The sequence below is a fragment of the Lepidochelys kempii genome, chromosome 2 (genome assembly GCF_965140285.1).
Source record: "Lepidochelys kempii isolate rLepKem1 chromosome 2, rLepKem1.hap1, whole genome shotgun sequence".
Classification (NCBI taxonomy): domain Eukaryota; kingdom Metazoa; phylum Chordata; order Testudines; family Cheloniidae; genus Lepidochelys; species Lepidochelys kempii.
In genome coordinates, this window is record NC_136381.1 from 252,622,083 (window position 1) to 252,646,667 (window position 24,585).

Here is a 24,585-nt window from a genome sequence, read left to right on the forward strand (position 1 = left end):
TTCCACACAGATTCTTTGTCTCTTGGTTCTCAGCTGGAAATGTTCTTCAAGAGGGGGACTGAAACTATAAAAAGCAGGGGCAAACATCCCAAGACACCCCCCCCCCACCACAACCACCCTTCTCTCTCCCTGTCTGTGTCGGACATCACACCTAAGATGACAAAGGAAAACAGCTGTTGGACTTGGGGGAAGGTGGAGGGTCTGACTGGAAGAGTCTGGTCAGTAACCGTGCTGGAAGCATGTGGTGAGAAATTTTGCTTGAGTCTAATATAGTTTATTACATTAGGCACTGGAAACATTACTTCTATTTTTCTTGTAACCATTTCTGATTTTTATGCCTCATTACTTGTACTCACTTCTTTGAAACTAATACTCTTGTGTTACTCTTTTATCTAATCCAGTGTGTTTAAATCTGGCCCCTGGTCTACACTACAGAGTTAGGTAAACATAAAAAGAGCCTACACTAAATTGTTGCTTCCTCCAACTTAACTCATCCGCTATGCTGACTTAACTCCACCTCTGCGAGGTGCATAGTGCTTAGGTTGACAAAGTTAAGGTAACAGTGTCAGTGTAGACACCGTTGCTTACATCAACTGTTGCTGGCTTTCAGAAGCCATCCCACAATGCCCACACTGACAGCTCAATCGATGCAAGCGCTCCTGGTGAGGCTGTGCATTGCCGACACAAGGAGCACGGTGTGGACATTCAAAGGAGATTTAATGACTACGGTGTCTGTACATTGACACAACTTAGGTCAACATAATTTTGTAATGTAGACATACCCTGGGTAACTCCATTTAAGGCAATAAACTGGCATATTATTCCTTTAAAGGAATAATGGACTTAATATATTGGGACTGTCCAGGAGAGGGCTGGGCAGGACAGGGCATACATTTCTGGGGGAAGATGCAGGACTGGGGTTTTGATGGGGTCACGCTGCAGTATAACCAAGACTGGTGAAAGCCAAGATGTAGCTTGCTCTCAGGGTATGGCTTACATGCTGGAAGGCTGTTTGTGAGCAGCGCAGGTGGGAGCTACTTCAGCAAGGCATTGTAAGGTACCCAAGGTTGCAGGGCAGTGGTGGCACAGCCCACTGCTGATGTGAATTGTACCCTGGTATGTGTCACCCTCACTGTTAAAAAATTACACCTTATTTCCAGTCTGAATTTGTCTGGCTTTCAGCTATTGGATCATGTTATACCTTTGCCTACAAGATTGTCAAATATTTGGTACTTATAAACGGTGCTCAAGTCACCCCTTTTGTGTCTTTTCATTAAGCTAAAGAAATTGAGCTCCTTAAGTTTATCACTATAAGGCATGTTGTCTAATCCTTTATTCACGCTCATGGCTCTTCTCTGAACCCTTTTCATTTTATCAACATCCTTCTTGAATTGAGGACACCAGAACTGGACATAGTATTCCTACAGTGGTCTCACCAGTGCCAAATGCAGAAGTAAAGCAACCTCTACTACTTCAGATTCCCCTGTTTATGCATTCAAGGATTGCATTAGCCCTTTTGGCCACAGCATCACACTGGGAGCTCATATTCAGCTGATTATCCATTACTGAGCCTAAGATTTTGTCAGAGATATTTTTAGTAAAAATCACGGACAGGTCAGGAGCTTCTGTGAATTTTTCTTTATTACTGTGACCTGTCCGTGACTTTTACTAAAAATATCCATGACAAAATGGGGAGCTGCAGAGTTCCCACACTGCCCACGGCGGCAGGACAGCGGCAGGGGCACCGGCTCTGAGCTCCGAGATGCCACCCGTGGCAGCTCAGAGTTCTGGAACCTCCCCGCCACCGGCTACAGCAGGCAGCAGGGGGACCCTGCAGCTCTCAGCTGCTGCGGGCTGAAGTCATGGTTGTCTCTGGAAGTCACAGATTCTGTGATTTCTGCAACCTCCATGACAAAATTGTAGCCTTATCCATTACAACCTCAAATCTTTTTCAAAGTCATTGCTTCCTACCAGCCTGTAAGTATATGGCCTACTTTTTTCCCTAGATGCATACATTTACATTTAGCCTGATTAAAATGCATAGTTTGCTTGCACCCAGCTTACCAAGCACACCAGATCACTCAAGTATCAGAGACCTGTCCTCTTCATTATTTACCACTCTGCCAATTTCTGTCTCCTCTGCAAACTTTATCAGGGCTGATATTATGTTTTCGTTTAGGCCATTGATAAAAATATTAAATAGCATAGGACCAAGAACCAATCCCTGTGGGACTTCATTAGAAACACACAAGCTTGATAATTCCCTGTTTAGTTATATTTGGAGACCGACCCGTTAGCCAGTTTTTAATCCATTTAACATGTGAATGTTAATTTTATGTCGTTCTAGGTTTTTAATCAAAATGTCCTGGGTACCAAGTCAAATGCCTTACAGAAGTCTAAGTATATTACATTACCACTATTGATTAAGATGTAGCTAATTGTTTGACTACACTCATGGTTCATTATTAAAAGTGTTCAAGAGACCAAATAACCAAGCTTAGCCAATTTACTGCCTAAAGACAAAACCGTACAAAACAAAAAGGAGATATACATACCTGTCTTTGTCAGGAAGTAACTTTTATCTTGCAGCAGATTCACCCTACACAGTAGATGTGCTTCAAAAATATGCTTCCAAACACATTCATATTTATAGGTTTCAGAGTAACAGCCGTGTTAGTCTGTATTCGCAAAAAGAAAAGGAGTACTTGTGGCACCTTAGAGACTAACCAATTTATTAGAGCATAAGCTTTCGTGAGCTACAGTGAGCTGTAGCTCACGAAAGCTTATGCTCTAATAAATTGGTTAGTCTCTAAGGTGCCACAAGTACTCCTTTTCTTTATTCATATTTATAGCATGCTTGTTTACAAGTTAGAAAGCACTTTATAGGTCACCTAAGATCCAACCCACCAGTTCCTTACTTTGTTTTTTGGTACCTTTTGATATCTCTGTGGTGGATATGACTTTCCAAACCAGTTGCCTTTTAAGATACCTCCCAAAATATACTAAGATTTAGAACGAATGTATCTTGCCTTTGACAGGTTTTATATTTGCTAATGCTTTGCAGAGTGTTGTGGCATATATTTCTCTTGACATAAGTAAGCAGTGGCTTACAGAACAGAACAGAATGGCGGGAAAGATATAATATAATTCAGTTAATATATGCTGGGTATAGTACAATATTAATGTTATCCCCTATGCCTAGCATGTAGTTTTAGCTAACAACACTATTACATCAACCACACTTGTAATCTCATCAGAAAAAGATATCAGGTTAGGCAGGATCTATTTTCCATTAAACCATGTTGATTGGCCATAATTATGTTACTCTCCTTTAATTCTTTATTAACTGAGTCCCATATCAGCTGCTCAATTATCTTGCTTGGGATCGGTCAGAGTGACAGGCCTATAATCACTCAGTTTATCCTGTTTACCCTTTTAAAATATTGGCACAACATTAGCTTTCTTCCAGTCCTCTGGATCTTCCCCACTGTTCCAAGACTTATTGAAAAATCAAAATTTTATGATACAGCAAGCTCTTCAGCCAGCTTTTTTAAAACTCTTGGGTGCAAGTAATTTGGATCCGTGGATTTAAAAATGTCTTACTTAAGTAGCTGCTGTATAACATCCTCCAGAGGTACTAGTGGAATGGAAAGAGTTTTATGTGAAGGGGTAAATAACACTTCCTTATTTTACTTTCTCCACACCATTCATGATTTTATAGATCTCTTTCATACTTCTACTCCTCCCCTTCCCCCTCCCCCCCATTATGTGTCTCTTTCCTAAGATGGACAGATCCAGGCTTTTTAGTTTCTCCTCATATGGAAGCCGTTCCATACCCTTGATCATCTTTGCTGCCCTTCTCTGTGCCTTTTCCAATTCTAATATATCTTCATTGAGATGAGGTTACTAGAATTGCACATACTATACAAGGAGCGGGTGTACCATGGATTTATGTATTGGAACATTTTGTACCCTGGTACTATTATGTTTCCAACTCAAGCACTTTTCTGGATTACAGTTGCAGCAGGATCACATGGGGAGACAGACAGTCTCTCAGGTAGGCAGGTCCCAGACCATTTAGGCATTTAGATCTAGCCTACATCCAGAAACTAATAGGCAGTCTGTGCATTTCACAGAGCACTGTTGAAACGTGCTCCCAGCAAGACAGTTCCCTAAACAATCAGTGAGGATAATATGTCAAGAAGGAGAGGCTGACTGACCCTTCAAAAAGCAAAAGAAAGGTTAAGGAAGACATTTGCATCATTATCTACTGAAGTCCAGTAACTGGTTCGCTCCACTTAAGTTGCTGGAGATGTTATACTCCATGTCTAGTTGGCAGCTGGTATCAAGTGGAGTACCCCAAGAGTTGGTCCTCAGGCCCATTTTGTTCAATATCTTCATAAATGATCTGGAGGATGGTGTGGATTACAGACTCAGCAAGTTTGCAGATGACACTAAACTGGGATGAGAGGTAGATACGCTGGAGGGTAGGGATAGGATACAGAGCGCCCTAGACAAATTAGAGGATTGGGCCAAAAGAAATCTGATGAGGTTCAACAAGGACAAGTGCAGAGTCCTGCACTTAGGACGGAAGAATCCCACGCACCGCTACAGACTAGGGACCGAATGGCTAGGCAGCAGTTCTGCAGAAAAGGACCTTGGGGTTACAGTGGACGAGAAGCTGGATATGAGTCAACAGTGTGCCATTGTTGCCAAGAAGGCCAATGGCATTTTGGGCTGTATAAGTAGGGGCATTGCCAGCAGATCGAGGGACGTGATCGTTCCCCTCTATTCGACATTGGGGAGGCCTCATAGAATCATAGAATATCAGGGTTGGAAGGGACCCCTGAAGGTCATCTAGTCCAACCCCCTGCTCGAAGCAGGACCAATTCCCAGTTAAATCATCCCAGCCAGGGCTTTGTCAAGCCTGACCTTAAAAACCTCTAAGGAAGGAGATTCTACCACCTCCCTAGGTAACGCATTCCAGTGTTTCACCACCCTCTTAGTGAAAAAGTTTTTCCTAATATCCAACCTAAACCTCCCCACTGCAACTTGAGACCATTACTCCTCGTTCTGTCATCTGCTACCATTGAGAACAGTCTAGAGCCATCCTCTTTGGAACCCCCTTTCAGGTAGTTGAAAGCAGCTATCAAATCCCCCCTCATTCTTCTCTTCTGCAGGCTAAACAATCCCAGCTCCCTCAGCCTCTCCTCATAAGTCATGTGTTCCAGACCCCTAATCATTTTTGTTGCCCTTCGCTGGACTCTCTCCAATTTATCCACATCCTTCTTGTAGTGTGGGGCCCAAAACTGGACACAGTACTCCAGATGAGGCCTCACCAATGTCGAATAGAGGGGAACGATCACGTCCCTCGATCTGCTCGCTATGCCCCTACTTATACATCCCAAAATGCCATTGGCCTTCTTGGCAACAAGGGCACACTGCTGACTCATATCCAGCTTTTCATCCACTGTCACCCCTAGGTCCTTTTCTGCAGAACTGCTGCCTAGCCATTCGGTCCCTAGTCTGTAGCTGTGCATTGGGTTCTTCCGTCCTAAGTGCAGGACCCTGCACTTATCCTTATTGAACCTCATCAGATTTCTTTTGGCCCAATCCTCCAATTTGTCTAGGTCCTTCTGTATCCTATCCCTCCCCTCCAGCGTATCTACCACTCCTCCCAGTTTAGTATCATCCGCAAATTTGCTGAGAGTGCAATCCACACCATCCTCCAGATCATTTATGAAGATATTGAACAAAACCGGCCCCAGGACCGACCCTTGGGGCACTCCACTTGATACCGGCTGCCAACCAGACATGGAGCCATTGATCACTACCCGTTGAGCCCGACAATCTAGCCAGCTTTCTACCCACCTTACAGTGCATTCATCCAGCCCATACTTCCTTAACTTGCTGACAAGAATACTGTGGGAGACCGTGTCAAAAGCTTTGCTAAAGTCAAGAAACAATACATCCACTGCTTTCCCTTCATCCACAGAACCAGTAATCTCATCATAAAAGGCGATTAGATTAGTCAGGCATGACCTTCCCTTGGTGAATCCATGCTGGCTGTTCCTGATCACTTTCCTCTCATGCAAGTGCTTCAGGATTGATTCTTTGAGGACCTGCTCCATGATTTTTCCAGGGACTGAGGTGAGGCTGACTGGCCTGTAGTTCCCAGGATCCTCCTTCTTCCCTTTTTTAAAGATTGGCACTACACTACTACTCATCTGGAGTACTGTGTCCAGTTTTGGGCCCCACACTACAAGAAGAATGTGGAAAAATTGGAAAGAGTCCAGCGGAGGGCAACAAAAATGATTAGGGGACTGGAACACATGACTTATGAGGAGAGGCTGAGGAAACTGCGATTGTTTAGACTGCGGAAGAGAAGAATGAGGGGGGATTTGATAGCTGCTTTCAACTACCTGAAAGGGGGTTCCAAAGAGGATGGATCTAGACTGTTCTCAGTGGTAGCAGATGACAGAACAAGGAGTAAAGGTCTCAAGTTGCAGTGGGGGAGGTTTAGGTTGGATATTAGAAAAAACTTTTTCACTAGGAGGGTGGTGAAACACTGAAATGTGTTACCTAGGGAGGTGGTGGAATCTCCTTCCTTAGAAGTTTTTAAGGTCAGGCTTGACAAAGCCCTGGCTGGGATGATTTAGTTGGGGATTGGTCCTGCTTTGAGCAGGGGGTTGGACTAGATGACCTCCTGAGGTCCCTTCCAACCCTGATATTCTATGATTCTATATGTCTCTCCCAATCTTCAAAGTTTGGTGGCTTTCCCCTGTTCTTGTGCCATCACTGGGGGAAAATGTTGAAGACACAGCTTGCGGGGAGGGATAGCTCAGTGGTTTGAGCATTGGCCTGTAAACCCACGGTTATGAGTTCAATCCTTGAGGGGGCCATTTAGGGATCTGGGGCAAAAATTGGGGATTGGTCCTACTTTGAGCAGGGGGTTGGACTAGATGACCTCCTGAGGTCCCTTCCAACCCTGATATTCTATGATCTTGAACACTAAATGTCTTCCACAGCATAACAAGGTCCTGTTTTAAAATGGTGAATATTCTCATGTGCCAGTTAATACTCCAACAGCAGATGAAGAAATCTGCCATAATTGCAAAATGCCCAAAGTTGTAATATACTGTTCTTGCAAATGCCTGCCAGGGGCACAGAGAAGGGAATACAGCTGGAGGAAGTGTCTTCCAGGGTCCAGGAGCAAATGAAATGCAGCTGGAAGAGATGGCCCTAAATCAGTACTGACTTACACCCCATGCAGCCCTACAAACTTAGGCTGGATTGCACCAAGTATAAATCAACCCAGAATTGAGCCCAGTCTCCTGGAGACCCAAGACTAGCAGTGATATAGATGTGCACAAATTATAGTACTAGCAGCAGGAGTATTTTGTGCACCCTTATCATGCATGTCCTCTGCTTTCCCCATCAAATACAATCTTTGGCTAGGCGTTCTTACCCTTTTTTATAGCCACCTTCCTCATTAAAGCTACCATTATATCACGGAAGTCACGGAATCGGTGACTTCCATTGACCTCCGTGACATTTTCTGCCCTGGGGCTGGAGGTCCCAGCCAGCCCCGCCCTTGCAGCTGCCCAACCATGGCGGGTGGCCGGCGGGACCCCCTGCAGCTCCCAGCTGCCCTGAGGGTGAGGGGACCCCGCATAAGCCCAGCTCCCACACACCACATTGGTGGGGGACCCGGGAGCCCCAGCAGCAGTGGGTGCTGAACCCACCTTCCCCTTTTGTCTGGGATATTTTTAATGAAAGTCAGGGACAGGTTGCAGGCTGCCAAGAATTTTTGTTTATTTCCCGTGACCTGTCCCTGCCTTTTACTAAAAATATCCGTGACAAAAACTTAGCCTTACTCATCATCCATGTACCTTTTTTTGCACCACTAGTGCCTTATTGTGATGGGGTGGCCAAAGAGGTAAATCAGGCCAATTAACCTATTGGCCAGGGTTCTCAACCTTTTTCTCTCTCAGGCCCCCCTCGACATGCTATAAAATCTCCAGGGCCCAGTGATGGAGCCTCGGGGCAGGGCCCTTGGGCTTGGGCATAGTTTGACTTTTATTTTGGGGGGCGCAGAGGCCAGCCGGGCTCAAGCCACCTCTGCATGATGGGGTCCAGGGTAAGGTTGCCAACTTTCTAATCCCACAAAACTGAACACCCTAGCCCCACCCCTTCCCTGAGGCCCCGCCCCTGCCCTGCCCCTTTCCCAAGGCCCTTGCCCCCTACCACTACATTTCCCCCACCACCACCACTCACTTTCAGTGGCCTGGGGCAGGGGGTTGGAGTGTGGGAGGAGGTGAGGGCTCTAACTGGGGGTACAGGCTCTGGGGTGGGGCTAGCAATTAGGGGTTCAGGGTGCAGAAGGGGGCTCTGGTTTGGGGGGGGCTCAGGGCTGGGGCAGGGGATTGGGGCTCAGGGTTGGGCTGCAGGCTTACTGCTGGTGGCTCCCGGTCAGCAGCACAGCTGCGCCCCAGAAGTGGCCATCAGGTCCGGCTCCCAGGTGGAGGCATAGCAGACGGCTCTGCATGTGCTGCTCTCGCCCCCATGCACTGCCACCACAGTTCCCATTGGCCACAGTTCCCGGCCAACGGGAGTGCAGAGCTGGTGCTCGTGGTGGGAGCACCGCACGGAGTCCTGTGGCCCCCGTCACGGAGTGTGGGGGAGTCCAGGCCCTGCACCCCTCTTCCTGGGATCCACTGAGACTCTCAGCCAGCCAGTAAAACAGAAGGTTTATTGGACAACAGGAACACAGTCCAAAAACAGAGCTTGTGGGTACAACCAGGACCCCTCAATCACGTCCTTCTGGGGGAGCAGGGAGCTTAGACCCCAGCCCTGGGGTTCCCTGTGTTCCTCCACCCAGCCCCAAACTGAAAACTAAACTCACCCAGCAGGTTCCCTGCTGCAGCCCCTGTTCACATTCCTGGGCGGAGGTGTCACCTCCCCCTCCCCCTCCTGGCTCAGGTGACAGGTTCTCAGGTCTCCCATCCCCAGGGCACATTCCCAGGTCAACACTCCCCCCTCCCTGCTGAGTCACATCGTCACATCTCTCCCCCCTTTGAGACTGAACTGAGCGGGGTCACGCTGACCAGTGACCTGGGGAAGTTCGGGGCCCCCTCTCCGGGACAGCGCATCCGCTATCAGGTTGGCACTTCCCTTCACGTGGACCACGTCCATGTCGTAATCCTGCAGGAGCAGGCTCCATCTCAGGAGTTTGGCGTTGGCTCCTTTCATCTGGTGCAGCCAGGTCAGGGGAGAGTGGTCGGTGTAGACGGTGAAGTGCCGCCCGAAGAGATAGGGTTCTAGTTTCTTGAGGGCCCACACCATGGCCAGGCACTCCTTCTCGATGGCCGCGTAGTGTTGCTCCCGGGGTAGCAACTTCTTGCTCAGGTACACGATGGGGTGTCTCTCCCCCTTTTCATCCTCCTGCATTAACACCGCCCCCAGTCCCGTGTCTGAGGCGTCGGTGAACACCACAAAGGGCTTGTCAAAGTCTGGGTTTGCCAGAACTGGGCCACTGACCAGAGCCTTCTTCAGCGCCCGGAAAGCCACCTGGCACTGTTCGGTCCAGACCACCTTGTCTGGCTTCCCCTTCTTGCATAGCTCCGTGATGGGGGTGGCGATGGCGCTAAAGTGGGGCACAAATCTTCGGTAGTATCCTGCCATCCCAATAAAGGCTTGGACCTGCTTTTTGGTGTGGGGAGCGGGCCAGTCTCTGATCACCTCCACCTTGGCTGGTTCCGGCTTTAGGTGGCCGCTCCCCACCCGATGGCCCAGGTAAGATACTTCCGCCATCCCCACCTTGCACTTCTCCGCTTTTACAGTCAGCCCAGCCCCCTGGAGTCGGTCCAGCACTTGTCTAACCTGGGACACGTGGTCCTCCCAGGTCTGGCTAAAGACACAGATGTCATCAATATACGCCACGGCAAAACTCTCCATCCCCCTCAGGAGCTGGTCCACCAGGCGCTGGAAGGTGGCCGGTGCTCCCTTGAGGCCGAAAGGCAGGGTCAGGAACTCATAGAGCCCCAGAGGGGTGATAAAGGCCGATTTCAGTCGGGCATCTGCATCCAGCGGCACTTGCCAGTAGCCCTTTGTAAGGTCCATGGTGGTAAGGTACCGAGCTCCTCCCAGCTTGTCTAGGAGCTCGTCCGGCCTGGGCATGGGGTAGGCATCAGATACAGTGATGGCATTGAGCTTCCGATAGTCCACACAGAACCGGACCGACCCGTCCTTTTTGGGGACCAGCACCACCGGCGAGGCCCAAGGGCTGGCAGATGGCTGGATCACCCCCAAAGCCAGCATGTCCCGGACCTCTCTTTCCAGGTCCTGAGCAGTTTTCCCTGTGACTCGGAAGGGGGAGCATCTTATCGGCGGGTGCGACCCTGTCTGCACCCGGTGGACAGTCAGATTAGTGCGTCCAGGCTGGTTGGAAAACAGCTGTCGGTACGGATGCAGCACCTCCCTGACCTCAGCTTGCTGGGCAGGGGTTAGCTGATCCGAGAGGGGAATTGTTTCCAGGGGGAAACCAGCTCTGGTCCCAGGGAATAGATCTACTAAAGGGTCATCTCCCTGCTCTTCCCACTGTCCACACACGGCCAGCACCACATTCCCCCTGGCATAATATGGCTTCATCATATTCACATGGTACACCCGGCGGTGGTGCGCCCGGTTTGACAGCTCCACCACATAGTTTACCTCATTGAGCTGCTTGACGACCTTGAAAGGGCCCTCCCAGGCGGCCTGTAGTTTGTTCTTTCTCACTGGGATGAGAACCATCACCTGATCCCCGGTGGCGTAGGCACGGGCCCGTGCCGTGCGGTCATACCAGACCTTCTGCTTCCTCTGGGCTCTGGCCAGATTCTCCCTGGCCAGGCCCATGAGTTCAGCCAGTCTCTCTCGGAAGATCAGGACATACTCCACCACTGTCTCTCCATCGGGAGTGGCCTTCCCCTCCCACTCGTCTCTCATCAGGTCCAGGGGGCCCCTCACCCTCCTGCCATATAACAGTTCGAAAGGCGAAAATCCGGTAGACTCCTGGGGCACCTCCCTGTATGCGAACAGCAGGTGAGGTAAGTACTTGTCCCAATCCTGTGGGTGCTGGTTCATAAAGGTTTTCAGCATCATCTTTAGCGTCCCGTTAAACCTCTCCACCAGCCCATTGGACTGGGGGTGATAAGCTGAGGCCCAGTCGTGCCGGACCCCACATTTCTCCCACAAGCACCGGAGCAGGGCCGACATGAAGTTGGAGCCTTGGTCTGTCAAGACTTCCTTGGGGAACCCCACTCGGCTGAAAATGGTCAGGAGCGCATCGGCCACGGTGTCTGCTTCAATGGAAGCTAAGGGCACTGCCTCGGGGTAGCGGGTGGCAAAATCTACCACCACCAGAATGTATTTCTTCCCCGACCGGGTCGTCTTGCTGAGAGGCCCCACGATGTCCATGGCCACCTTCTGGAAAGGCTCCTCTATGATGGGCAAAGGTCTCAAAGCCGCTTTCCCCTTGTCCCGGGCCTTCCCCACCCTCTGACAAGGGTCACAGGATCGGCAATACTGCCGGACCGTGGTAAAGACCCCGGGCCAGTAAAAGTTCTGTAGCAACCTCTGCCGGGTGCGCCGGATTCCCTGGTGCCCTGCGAGGGGGATGTCATGGGCCAGGTACAGGAGCCTGCGGCGATACTTCTGGGGGACCACCAGCTGCCTCCTGATCCCACAGGACTCTACTTCCCTTGTGGGAGCCCATTCTCGGTACAGGAACCCCTTCTCCCACAGGAACCTCTCCTGGCAGCCTCTCCTCATGGTCCGTACCACACTGAGGTCGGCCAGGTCCCTGAGCTTCCGCAAGGAGGGATCTTTCCTCAACTCGGCCTGGAACTCAGCGGCTGGGGAAGGGATGGGGCCCGGTTCCCTCTCGCTGGCCAGGTCCGAGGCCTCCGCCTCTCTGAGCCGTGCCCCTCGGCCCTCCCTCCCCACCAGGGTAGGGTCCTGCGCCTCCGGTGTGATACCCTCCCCGAGGTCAGGGCGCAGTGCCCCTCGCCGGCTCTGGCTACGCGTCACAACCAGGGCGGCCTGGGGCTTGCTTGGCCAGTCCTCTAGGTCTCCCCCCATCAAAACTTCCGTGGGCAAATGGTGGTGTACCCCCACCTCCTTGGGGCCCTCCTTGGCCCCCCATTTCAGGTGTACCCTTGCCACGGGCACCTTAAATGGGGTCCCGCCCACCCCTGTCAGGGTCAGATAGGTGTTGGGCACCACCCGATCTGGGGCCACCACCTCGGGCCGGGCCAGCGTCACCTCCGCGCCCGTATCCCAGTATCCATTGACCTTCCTCCCATCCACCTCCAGGGGAACAATGCACTCTCTCCGGAGGGACAGCCCCGCGCCCACCCTGTAAACTGAGCACCCTGAGTCCAGAGCCTCCAGCCCTCTGGCGGAGCTGGCCGGGGATACTCTTCCCTCCGGAGCAGGTGGTAAACTGGTAGCCCCCCTTTCCTGGGTCGTCTGCCCCTCGTCCAGCTGGGTCCCTACCCAGTTAACCCTGGGTAGGTTGGGTCTGCTCAGTTTGTCCCTGAGCCCGGGGCACTGGGACCGTACGTGGCCTCTCTGGCCACAGTGATAGCAGCTCAGGTCACGTTGGTCCCCTTGAGCGGGTCGGAGGGGCCCGACGCCAGGCGTTCCCCGTGGGAGGGGGTTCTCCCTATTTCCCCGCTGGGAGGCCCCCTGGTGACTCTCTCTCTGCATCAGGGGGGGCCTGTTCTTTTGGGACTCCTCCCGGCTACCCCCTGACCGACTGTTCACAAACTCGTCGGCCAGCTGCCCTGCGTGCTGGGGGTTCTCGAGCTTTTTGTCCACCAGCCACAGCCTCAGGTCGGACGGGCACTGTTCATACAGTTGCTCCAGTACGATTAGGTCCAGCAGGTCCTCTTTAGCTCGGGCCCCAGCTGTCCACTTGCGGGCATATCCCTGCATCCGGTTGGCCAGTTGTAGGTAGGTGACCTCAGGCGTTTTACGCTGACTCCGGAACCTTCTCCGGTACATCTCGGGGGTCAGCCCAAACTCACGGAGCAGGGCCTGCTTGAACAGTTCATAGTCCCCTGCCTCCGCCCCTGTCATTCGGCTGTACACCTCCACGGCTTTGGGGTCCAGTAAGGGGGTGAGGAACTGGAGCCTGTCTGCAGGGTCAACCCTGTGCAGCTCACAGGCATTCTCAAAGGCCATCAGGAAGCTATCTATGTCCTCCCCCTCCTTCCGCTGGGCCAGGAAGCACTTATCAAAGTTCCTTGCAGTCTTGGGTCCCCCCGCACTCACCGCAGCCGCAGCCCCACTGCTCCTCAGCCTGGCCAGCTCCAGTTCATGCTGTCTTTGTTTCTCCTTCTCCTGCCGCTCATGTTGACGTTGTTTCTCCTTCTCCTCCTGCTCATGTTGACGTTGTTTTTCATGATCCTCCAGCTCCCTCATTTTCATCTCCCTCTCCCATTCCAGCCGCCTCCGCTCCAGGGATGGGGAGCTCCGCCGGGAGGATCCCCTGCTGGGTGCCGGGGTCAGGGTGCCCTCGGTATTCGCCGGGCTTCCCCCAACCCCTCCCCCGGACATAGGTAGGAAGGGTCTCGGGATGTCCTCAGCAGCAGTCTGACCCCTCCCAGCCCGGTCAGGCCCCAGGGCCCACGCTGCGTCTGCCGGGCGGCTTCCCTCAGGGACAGGGATCGGGTCATCCAAGCGATCCCTCTCCTCCAGCTGGGCAATCAGCTGTTCCTTGGTGGACCTCCCGATGCGCAGCCCCCTCTGCCTGCACAGCTCCACCAGGTCGCTCTTCAGGCGTTTAGCGTACATCTCCCTGCTGGCCCCTCGCAGGCCGGGCAGCTTCCCACGGTTTCCAGGAAAAGCCCCTCGTGTGCCAGTCCTTCTCGAGGTCACCACCTCTTTGCCAGGGTCGAGCTGCAGATTCCTCCGCCCCTGGGACCGCTCGCTGCAATCCCCCGGGGGACCCTGTTACTGCAAAAGTCTTTCTCTCTGGTCACACATTCCCAGGGGTTAACCGCCCCCCGAAACCGTCTCTCTCTGAATCTTCAGCACGCCTGGTCCCCGTCACTTCCCCTTCGTTTTACTGCTCCCCAGTCACTTACTGCAGGAAGCGCCGTTCACGGGGTGCAGTAGATCCCACCGCTGCCACCAGTTGTCACGGAGTGTGGGGGAGTCCAGGCCCTGCACCCCTCTTCCTGGGATCCACTGAGACTCTCAGCCAGCCAGTAAAACAGAAGGTTTATTGGACAACAGGAACACAGTCCAAAAACAGAGCTTGTGGGTACAACCAGGACCCCTCAATTAAGTCCTTCTTGGGGAGCAGGGAGCTTAGACCCCAGCCCTGGGGTTCCCTGTGTTCCTCCACCCAGCCCCAAACTGAAAACTAAACTCACCCAGCAGGTTCCCTGCTGCAGCCCCTGTTCACATTCCTGGGCGGAGGTGTCACCTCCCCCTCCCCCTCCTGGCTCAGGTGACAGGTTCTCAGGTCTCCCATCCCCAGGGCACATTCCCAGGTCAACACTCCCCCCTCCCTGCTGAGTCACATCGTCACACCCCCCCGCCTAGGAGCCGGACCTGATGGCTGCTTCCGGGGCGCAGCGTGGAGCCAGGACAGGTAGGGACTAGCCTGCCTTAGTGCCTCAGCACTTCTGACCGCACTTTTAACAGCCCGGTCAGCAGAGCTGACTGGAGCCACCAGGGTCCCTTTTCGACTGGGTGTTCCGGTCAAAACCGGATACCTGGTCTCCCTAACTCAGGGAGGAAGTGCCACCTCCACCCCCTGACTCACCTCAGCAGGCCACCAGCCTGTCTGGGTTTGGGCAGGCAGGGGCACAACCAAAAATTATAACTCAAAGGTGGGGGGCTTATCTCAAAAAGTTTGAAAACAGCTTAGGGAGCAAGGAGTGGGTAGCTAGGGGCTGTATGCAGGCAGGGGATAGCTCAGGGCGCAGGGAGGGGGTAGCTGGGGTTGTGTGCAGGGGGTAGCTCAGGGTGCAGGGAGGGCATAGCTCAGGGTACAGGGAGAGAGGTACTAGGGGCTGGGAGGGCTCCCCTGCAGTCCCTGTTCTCCAAGGGCTCTGCCAGCCACAGAGCCCGGTCTCCCCACCTGGGCGGCTCTTACCAGCTGTCTCTGTGGGAGCAAAGGGGACTGGGAGCAGCTTCAATCCAGGGCACCAGCAGGAGAGGCGGGAACGCTGCCTGTTCCATGGCACCAGCCAGAGCAGCAGCTGCCCTGCACTGCCTGGCTTCCTGCCTCCAACCTGGCCAGGGGGCGGGCAGAGGAGATGGGGCGGGGGAGGTGTGTAGCTGCCCCCAGGACTGACATGCTCTTGTGCTGCAGTTTTTTTGGGGGGGCAATGCCCTCCATGTCCTCAACTCTGCCCATGGCCTCAGGGCTTCTGCCCCACAGGGGGTGTGCTAGGGCTAGGGCTTTGGGTTTCAGCCACAGGGCTCCACGGCCCCCTGGAAAAGGGCTCATGGATCCTGAGGGGTTCGCAGAGCCCTGGTTGAGAACTGCTGCCATAGGCCACCCCTGGAGGAATCACAGGGCACACTAAGAATTAATTTGCAGATGAAATCCAGCTGGGGAAGAGCTGGGCTGGGGTTATAAAAGCAGGAAGCAACAGAGAGGGCTGCAGGGAAGTAGTCTGCAGTTACTCCCTGGGAGGAGTGTTTAGGTCTCCAGACCCAAATAGCCTACAGTTATTCCCAGGAGGCAGAGGAGGAGCTGTGAGGCTGGCAAACCCAGAGCAGTAAGAAGGTGAGGAAAGGCAGTAATGTCCTGGAGGGTGCTGACCTGGGCTGCTGGTTGTAGGGTCTCTGGGCTGGAACCTAGAGTAGTGGGCCTGCCTAGGTTCCCCTACTAGCCATTGGGGAAGTGGCTCTGTTTGGGCAATGAATGGGAAGACTGTCTGAGCCAGTTTAGAAAAGACTTTGACTCCTTGGAAAGGGGAAACATGTATAGTTTCCCATATTGCTTTGTCTGCCTAGACATATGGGTCCCTATGCAAAACTAATAGAGGCCCCTGGAAGTACCCCAATGACTTGGCCTGATCCAGCCCCCATTCCCTTTTTTTCTTTAAGAAGTGTTGAGCATCCACATTTCAATTCAAGCTGTGGAAGCTACATTTCTGAAAATCAGAAACTTGGTGCTCTATTCTAGTCTCCCACTGGTGTAAGTCTGGAGTAATTCTGTGGTTGTCAATAGAGTTAGACCAGATTTAAAATTATACAAGTGCTGGGAGATCTTCAAAATCCAAACTGAACTGAGAGCTGCATTTTGCTGATGGCCCTTATCCTTATGATGGAAGGAACCAAACCCATAGCTGTAAACATTCATGAAAGCTATGAAGTCGGGCTTGTCAGGCATTTTCCAATACTGTATAACATTTTCCATTGAGAAATCCCAGTTGGTCAAAAGCAAAATATTATAAGGAAATCTGTCCATTTCAAGGAAGTTTTGGTTTTGGGGGCGGGGAGGAGGGAGGGAGGGAGAGACTCGGAATGGAACATTTCAATGAGGGCAAAACAGAACATATAAAATTTTAAAAATGAAATGAAAACTCATTTAGATTATAGTATCTAAGTCAAAATTAGAACAAAACTAGGGCTGTCAAGCGATTAAAAAAAATTAATTGCAATTAATTGCCCTGCTAAACAATAATAGAATACCATTTATTTAAATATTTTTGGATGTTTTCTACATTTTCAAATATAGTTATTTCAATTACAACACAGGATACAAAGTGTACAGTGCTCACTTTATATTTATTTTTATTACAAATATTTGCACTGTAAGAAACAAAAAAAGTACTGTATATTTCAATTCACCTAATACAAGTACTGTAGTGCAATCTCTTTATAATGACTGTTGAACTTACAAATGTAGAATTATGTACAAAAAAAACCTGCATTCAAAAATAAAACAATGTAAAACTTCAGAGCCTACAAGTCCACTCAGTCCTACTTCAGGCAATCACTCAGACAAACAAGTTTGGTTACAATTTGCAGGAGATAATGCTGCCTATGTCTTGTTTACAATTGTCACCTGAAAGTGAGAACAGGCATTCGCATGGCACTGTTGTAGCAAGCATCACAAGATAATTACATGCCAGATGCACTGAAGATTCATATGTCCCTTCATGCTTCAATCACCATTCCAGAATGCATGCGTCCATGCTGATGACGGGTTCTGCTCAATAATGATCCAAAGCAGAATGGACCAACACATGTTCATTTTCATCTTCTGAGTCAGGCGCCACCAGCAGAAGGTTGATTTTCTTTTTTGGTGGTTTGGGTTCTGTAGTTTCCGCATTGGAGTGTTGGTCTTTTAAGACTTCTGAAAGCATGCTCCACACCTCATCCCTCTGAGATTTTGGAAGGCACTTCAGATTCTTAAACCTTGGGTCAAGTACCGTAGCTATCCTTAGAAATCTCACATTGGTACTTTCTTTGCATTTTGTCAAATCTGCTGTGAAAGTGTTCTTAAAACGAACATGTGCTTGGTCATCATCCGAGACTGCCATAACATTAAATATATGGCAGAATGCGGGTAAAACAGAACAGGAGACATACAATTCTCCCCCCAAGGAATTCAGTCACAAATTTAATTAACGCATTATATTTTTAATGTGCATCATCAGCATGGAACCATGTCCCCTGGAATGGTGGCTGAAGCATGAAGGGGCATATGAATGTTTAGCATATGGCACATAAATACCTTGCAAAACCGGCTACAAAAGTGCCATGTGAATGCCTGTTCTCACTTTTCAGGTGACATTGTAGATAAGAAGCAGTCAGCAGTAGCTCCTGTAAATGAAAACAAACTTATTTGTCTTAGCAATTGGCTGAACAAGAAGAAGGACTGAGTAGACTTGTAGGCTCTAAAGTTTTATATTAACTTGGTTTTAAGTGCAGTTATGTAACAGAAAAATCTACATTTGTAAGTTACACTTTCATGATAGATTGCACTACAGTACTTGTATGAGGTGAATTGAAAAACACTATTTCTTTATCATTTTTACAGTACAAATATTTGTAATAAAAATAATAGTGAGCACTGTACACTTTGTATTCTGTGTTGTAATAGAAATCAATATATTTGAAAATGTGGAAAAAAATCCAAAATATTTAGTAAATTTCAATTGGTATTCTATTGTTTAACAGTGCGATTAATCATGATTTTTTTTAATCACAGTTAATTTGTTTTAGTTAATCGTGTGAGTTAACTGCAATTAATTGACAGCTCTAAACCATTTCAATTTTATTGAAACAAAACATTTTAATCAACTCAACTTTTTCTGAACTTTCATTTCACAGGAAATATTGAAATATTTTGTTTTGTCCGTTTTGAAATTCTACAATTTCCCACAGAACAGAAGATCCAATTCCCATCCAGCTCTACTTTGTTTAAAATCCTGATCTTGCATCAGGATACAGTCCATCTAATCTGTAGATGGATGCTATCAGTTTAAAATATGTTCAAAGACCAAATTTCCTTGCTCCTCTTACCAATAAGACAACCGTAGTCCCACGTGGCTCTACTTGCAGGGTCAGGGCCTGCTAAGGACAGAAATAAATTTTCTCTATTTTCACTGATCTTGGACAGAGAAAACAGACAAGTTAGTTTCACTTCATTTCTACTCAATTTCACTTCCTGGTTCTTCTCACACTCATACAATGTTATAATAGTGGAGGTCCAGACACAGCAGGGAAATTGTAATGGGAAGGCGGAGAGATTCCAGGACCCTATATGGGGACACAGGGCTTTTCTGTTAATGCTTTACTAAGTGCCTGCGTGCAGCATGAAGGTGTGGAGGACATATTGCTGAGCTGTATGTGCAAATGGAGTCAATTAACTCCAATCAAATTATAAAGGTGAGCATCCTCCCTGCCCTATTTTTAAGGGCAGAATAAATTAACATGCAGAAAAGGGAGAAGTTTTGGAACAGTCAAGCTTAGTGGTTGTTTCCAACTTTTTCAGTAAACCCCAGGAAGCGGTTATGTTTGGATTGTATGTGGTCTCGGTATGCTTTCTTAGGAGCCATTTTCGTGGAATCTTTAAGCCACAAAACAGGGAGACTTCCATTTAGTATTAATCTTTAGTGCTTTCTTCCAAAAAGACTGGAAACAACAGAAGCAAATATTTCAAGCATGTGGAATATTTCTTGGATAAATATTTTATGCTCATTTAGACTCCCACTGGAAGAAGCTAGATCAGACCCTGCATTGTATCTACTTGTTTGTTTGTCTTATTCTTTGTGCTTGGCAGGTGGCATTTTTGTTCAGTGATTCATCCTCAACCTCGCATGTATTTATCTAATCTGACATTTTAATCATGCAAATAAGGATCTCCTTAATGAAGAAAAAATGAATTTCTCAACAGCTGCTATGTACACAGTGACAGTCTTGCTGATGTTATTACATTTGTAATATGGTTAGTGACTTTTCATAATTGCTAAAAATTTAAATTTAACATCAGAGTAAAGGTTACATGAAGAACCATATGATTCCTGTCTGCATTCTGTTTTTATTGAGAATGTTTTGGACTCTTCAGACATTCCTTAAGTCTTTCAATTCTAGCTGTTTTATAGTCTGTACTGCAGATGGTTTTGCCTTTGTTGCTCACCATCTCTGGCAGAAAGACAAAACAAAGGAAGTGGCAAAAATCAGCTAATCTGCAACCTTTTGTGGCTCCTTGTCTTTCAAATTGCAGTGTGCTGAGCAAAGACAGTGACTCATTCTTTTTTAATAGACAACTGCCCGTCTACATTTTTCATTTGCATAACTTCACTGTTTTACATCTGTCTCTGAATAGCAGTGTAATTTGAGCTGTGAGAGGTCACTCGGGGTATGTACAGTATACACTGCAATAACACAGCTGTAGCTAGCCTGTCTCAGCTGACTCAGGGGCACTGGCTGTGGGACTATAAAAGTGCAGTGTAGACATTTGGGCTTGGGCTGGAGCCTGGGCCCAGGAACCCTTCCCCCACCACAGGGGAACCCTGGGACCCCACAAGGGGGAGGGTCCCAGAAGCCAGGCTCCAGCCTGATCCCAAACATCTACACGGCAATTTTATAGCCCTGCAGCCAGGGCCGTCCCTAGCTATTCTGGGGCCCTACTCAGCTCATCTCTGGGGGAAGGTGTGGGGCCCCAGGCCTCCACAGGGCTGGCTTGGGGGGCAGGTGGGAACCGCCCCCCCAGGACTCACTGGCAGCACGGCTGGGGCTGGGCTGCTGCACTTCCTGCTGTCGGTGAGTGCAGGCTTGGCCCTGCTGCAGTCCTCGGGGGGGGGGGGGGGGGGGAGTGGTGATGGGGAAGGGGTGGAGAGGAGGCGGGGCTGGGGAGGGGAAGGGGTGGAGTGGAGGCGGGGCTGGGGCAGAGCTGGGGTGGGAAGAGGCAGGGCTGGGACAGGGGCTTTGAAGGGAAGGAGTGGAGTGGGGGTGGGGCAGGGCTTGGGCTGGAGCAGCACGCAGCTGCGCAGGGCACCAGGAAATTTCCTGGTGCCCTACGCAGCTGCTTACTTTGCGTCTGGGTAAGGAAGGCCCTGCCTGCAGCCTAAGCCCCAGTCAGCTGACATGGGCCAGCCATAGGTGTATTATTGCAGTGTAGACATACCCTCAGCCGGTATCTGCTTCCAGACACCCCCAGACTTCATGCAAGGTAAGCAATTAGTGTCCTATATTTTCATATAGTGCCAATCACATCCTTGTCACATATGTTTTGATGTTACAGTTTGCCCTTAGTCCAACCCCAAATTAATGAATCGGTTACAAGCTTAAAGAGTTATGAAGTGAAGAATGATAGGAATAAAGATTAAGAATTGGTGGAGGTGCTATAAAGTCCTGAAACGAGCAGAATAGACCGTGACTCATCAAACTCTGCTGTGAGTAAACTGTGGGTACTAACTGGCTGCAGAAGCTGTGAAGCAGAAATAGTTGTTTCACATTGAATGTGCTAGGTCTTCTCTCCTCTTTTGTTCAAGAGGCACAGGAGGCTTAGCTGAATGTTACCTCATCTCCAAAGAACAAGACAGTCTGTTCTCTCAGAAATGAGTTGGGAAGAGTGCCCTATTTTCAAGTTTTAAAGGTTGAATTTTGGAGCATGTGCTCATTCCAGCACTGCTACTGAAATTTTCTTTGACTTTGTCCTTAGCAAACAAGGGGCTAATGTTTGATTCCAGCCCCCAAAACAGAACTGCTGCAATTTGTCCCAGGGTCCCTTTGAACAGACGTTTGGGACTATGTCAATGAGACACATAGTACCGGTAGGTTTCAGAGTAACAGCCGTGTTAGTCTGTCTTTGCAAAAAGAAAAGGAGTACTTGTGGCACCTTAGAGGCGAACCAATTTATTTGAGCATGAGCTTTCGTGAGCTACAGCTCACTGTCCTGCCTAATTTTATTTCTTTGCAAACTATATTGAGGTGGGTTTTTTTGGCAGCAGCAGCATAGGACGAAGGATTCTCATACACTTTTAGACCACTACTAGGGAACAGTGGAGCTGTCTCCAAAATTTCCCTGCAAACTTCCTGTGTTCCTTTGTGAAAAGAAGAACAATGAAGAATTAGGGGCAAGAGAGGAAAGAAGAGGAGACATTGTCTACTGTATTTCACTTGTTTTGTAAAGCACCAGGCACATTTATGGCTCTATATTAATAATAAAATAGGACACTGGGAATCGAGCCAGTCCTGGGTTCTATTCCTGACTCTATTGACTTTCTCTGTGACCTTGAACAAGTCACTTAAGGAGAGATCTCCAAAGATGCAGAGGGGAGTTGGGTATTCTACCAGGGTTAGCAGTTCAGTCAGCAGGCCTAGCAGTCAGGTCCTGCTGCCCCAATCTCTTTTCATTCAGTAGGTCCAGGATCTCTGAATGGGATCCAGCTGAGTCAGCTTTCTTGTCAGCAGACCCCTGGTCCTACCCACTCCATGGCGAAGCAGAAGTGGAATCAGGGGTGGGAAGCCATGCGTGGAGCTGAGAGCCCTGGCTCTCAGCCCTCTACCCTCTTCCTCTTAAGTCAGTGGAACCGCTTCTGGTGAGGATGCCCACCACCAACAGAAGAAGGGCAGTGTGGACATGAACCTTGCTATTTATTGCGGTGCCTGTATGTCAACCTAACATAGGTTGACTTAAGTTTATAGAGTAGGCTTGGTCTACACTTAAAAATGTACCAGCATAGCTGTGATAGTCAGGGGCCTGATATTTTTTTAACCAATATAGCTATGCCAATAAAAGCCCTTGTGTAGATATAGTGATGTCAATATAAGAGTGCTTAGCATATGGTGGTTCCAGTACAGTTAAACCAGTAAAACGTTTAAATGTAGACAATTCCTTAGTTGCGGTAAACTCTAGGTATCAGCAGGCAACATAAGCTACTGGTTGGCTGGTTTTTGTCATTCCTCTGAACAGCATTAGCTTGTCATCCTTTGTGTTACAGATGGGGCTGGTTGACTGCTTACTATTAAGATTGCTCAATACTTCCCATTATGAGACCTTGTTTCCCGTTGCTTATAACTTTACCCAATTGAACTTTTTGGGCTGCAATTTGTCATGCTGGGTGTCTGCCTCAAGCTAAATGTTTGTTCTTTAAAGTTTCAGGCAAACCAGTTCAGCCATCTCTGAGAATGAGGCTTGTGAAAAATGCATTCCCCACGTTGAAAATGTTTGCCCATGTTGAAAATTTCTGACTCTCTTTTCTTTGAGAAGCTCTGGTGTCCCCACAATTTGGAGCAGAGACTTTATATTTGGCCTGTGTGTCAGGGATATGCCTTTTGCCACTGCAATGAAAATCTGTTCAAAATTGGCCAAGTTAAGTCTTTGAAAAATTGCAGTTTGTACATGCTCATTTAGAGGCTTACTGGAGCTTTGCAGCTAAAATCGCCAAAGAGTCTGTCCACACTGAGCATGATCCAGCCGGGAGCTAATCAGGATTTTCCCTTCAGTTGTAGATCTGGGCTGGGTCCAGGCACTGGAACAGAGAGCACGGAGCCTGTCTCTCCTGTGCGTTCAGTGACTGCCCTGTTGGGTCCAGCCAGAATGGAGGACCAAGCTGCCTGATTAGAATGTGGAGAGGATAAGACACAGACAGGGACAAGGTGCCTGATGGGGGAACTGGGACTAGATGTTTTGGGGCGGGGCAGGGGCTAGGAAGGCTCAGCAAGGAGAATGGGAGCTAGGGAGGACTATGAGCCAGGAGGTGTGTAGGGGGAGATTAAGATCTGATGAGAAGACTGGGAACCAATGTGGCTGGGGGAAGGAGAGACAGATCTGAGGAGGAGCCAGTATGCAGGGTATGGGGGAGAACTGGCACTAATGGGGACAAGTAGCCAGGAAGGTGGTGGAGGGGAGGCTGAGATTAGATGAGGACTATTGGGAAGGAGCCTGGTCCTGAGAATGGAGGGAGAACTGAAAAGGGGAACCTAGGACTCGCTGGGCCATGAGGCTGGTACTGGCATAAGGTGCCTGAGGAGTTGAGACTGGGAGTGTGTAGGTGAGGGGAATGGGATGAAGAGCCAGGAGTAAGGAGGAGACAAGACTGGGAGAGGCAGAAGTGCCCAGCGCTGGGGGAAATGGGCAAAAGTTGGTACCCACTAGAACATGTTCCCCTCCAGAGCCTGGAATGGAAATCAAGATTTCTGAGTCTCACCCTTCCTCTGTTGTCCAGTTCTGGGCACCACATTTCAGGAAAGATGTGGACAAATTGTAGAAAGTCCAGAGATGAGCGACAAAAAATATTAAAGGTTTAGAAAACATGACAAGAGGAAAGACTGAAAAAATTGGGTTTGTTAAGGCTGGAGAAGAAAAGACTGAGGGGAGACATAACCTTTTATGTACTTGAAAACTGTTACAAGGAGGCGGGAGAAAAATTGTTCTCCTTAAGCTCTAAGGATAGGACATGACGCAATGGGCTTAGATTGCAGCAAAGCAAGGTTTAGGTTGGACATTAGGAAAAATTTCCCAACTGTCAGGGTGGTTAAGCACTGGAATAAATTGCCTAGGGAATCTCCATCATTGGAGGTTTTTAAGAACAGGTTGGACAAACACCTGTCAGGAATGGTCTAGTTATTACTTAGCCCTGCCTTGACTGCAGGGGACTGGACTACATGACTTACTGAGGTTCCTTCCAGTCCTACACTTCTATGATTCTAACACTAGTGCTGACCCCCAATCTGCCCAGTATCTAATACACACTCCCTGCAGTCCCACCAAGGCTGTTGACACTCTAGGACTTCATGAAAGTTAACACAAGGGACACACAGACTTTGCAAAGGAATTTCTAAACAAACACATACACTTTGCTCAGAGACAAAGCACAAGAGATATACAGATCCACAAAAAAAAACAAGTACTTGCATGCAAGACCCTCTATCAGTTTTGTCACTGATCTTGAGAGCCCGGCTTTGGGTCTTAGTCAATGTCCATCAGAGACTCCCACACTCTTTCTGCACCCTTCCTTCTTCTGCTAGATCTCTTTTGAGTCTGCGCTTGTCTTCCCTTGCCAGAGACTCCTTTTTAACAACAGATTCTAACATCTTTGTCTCTTTCTGTCCTTTCCA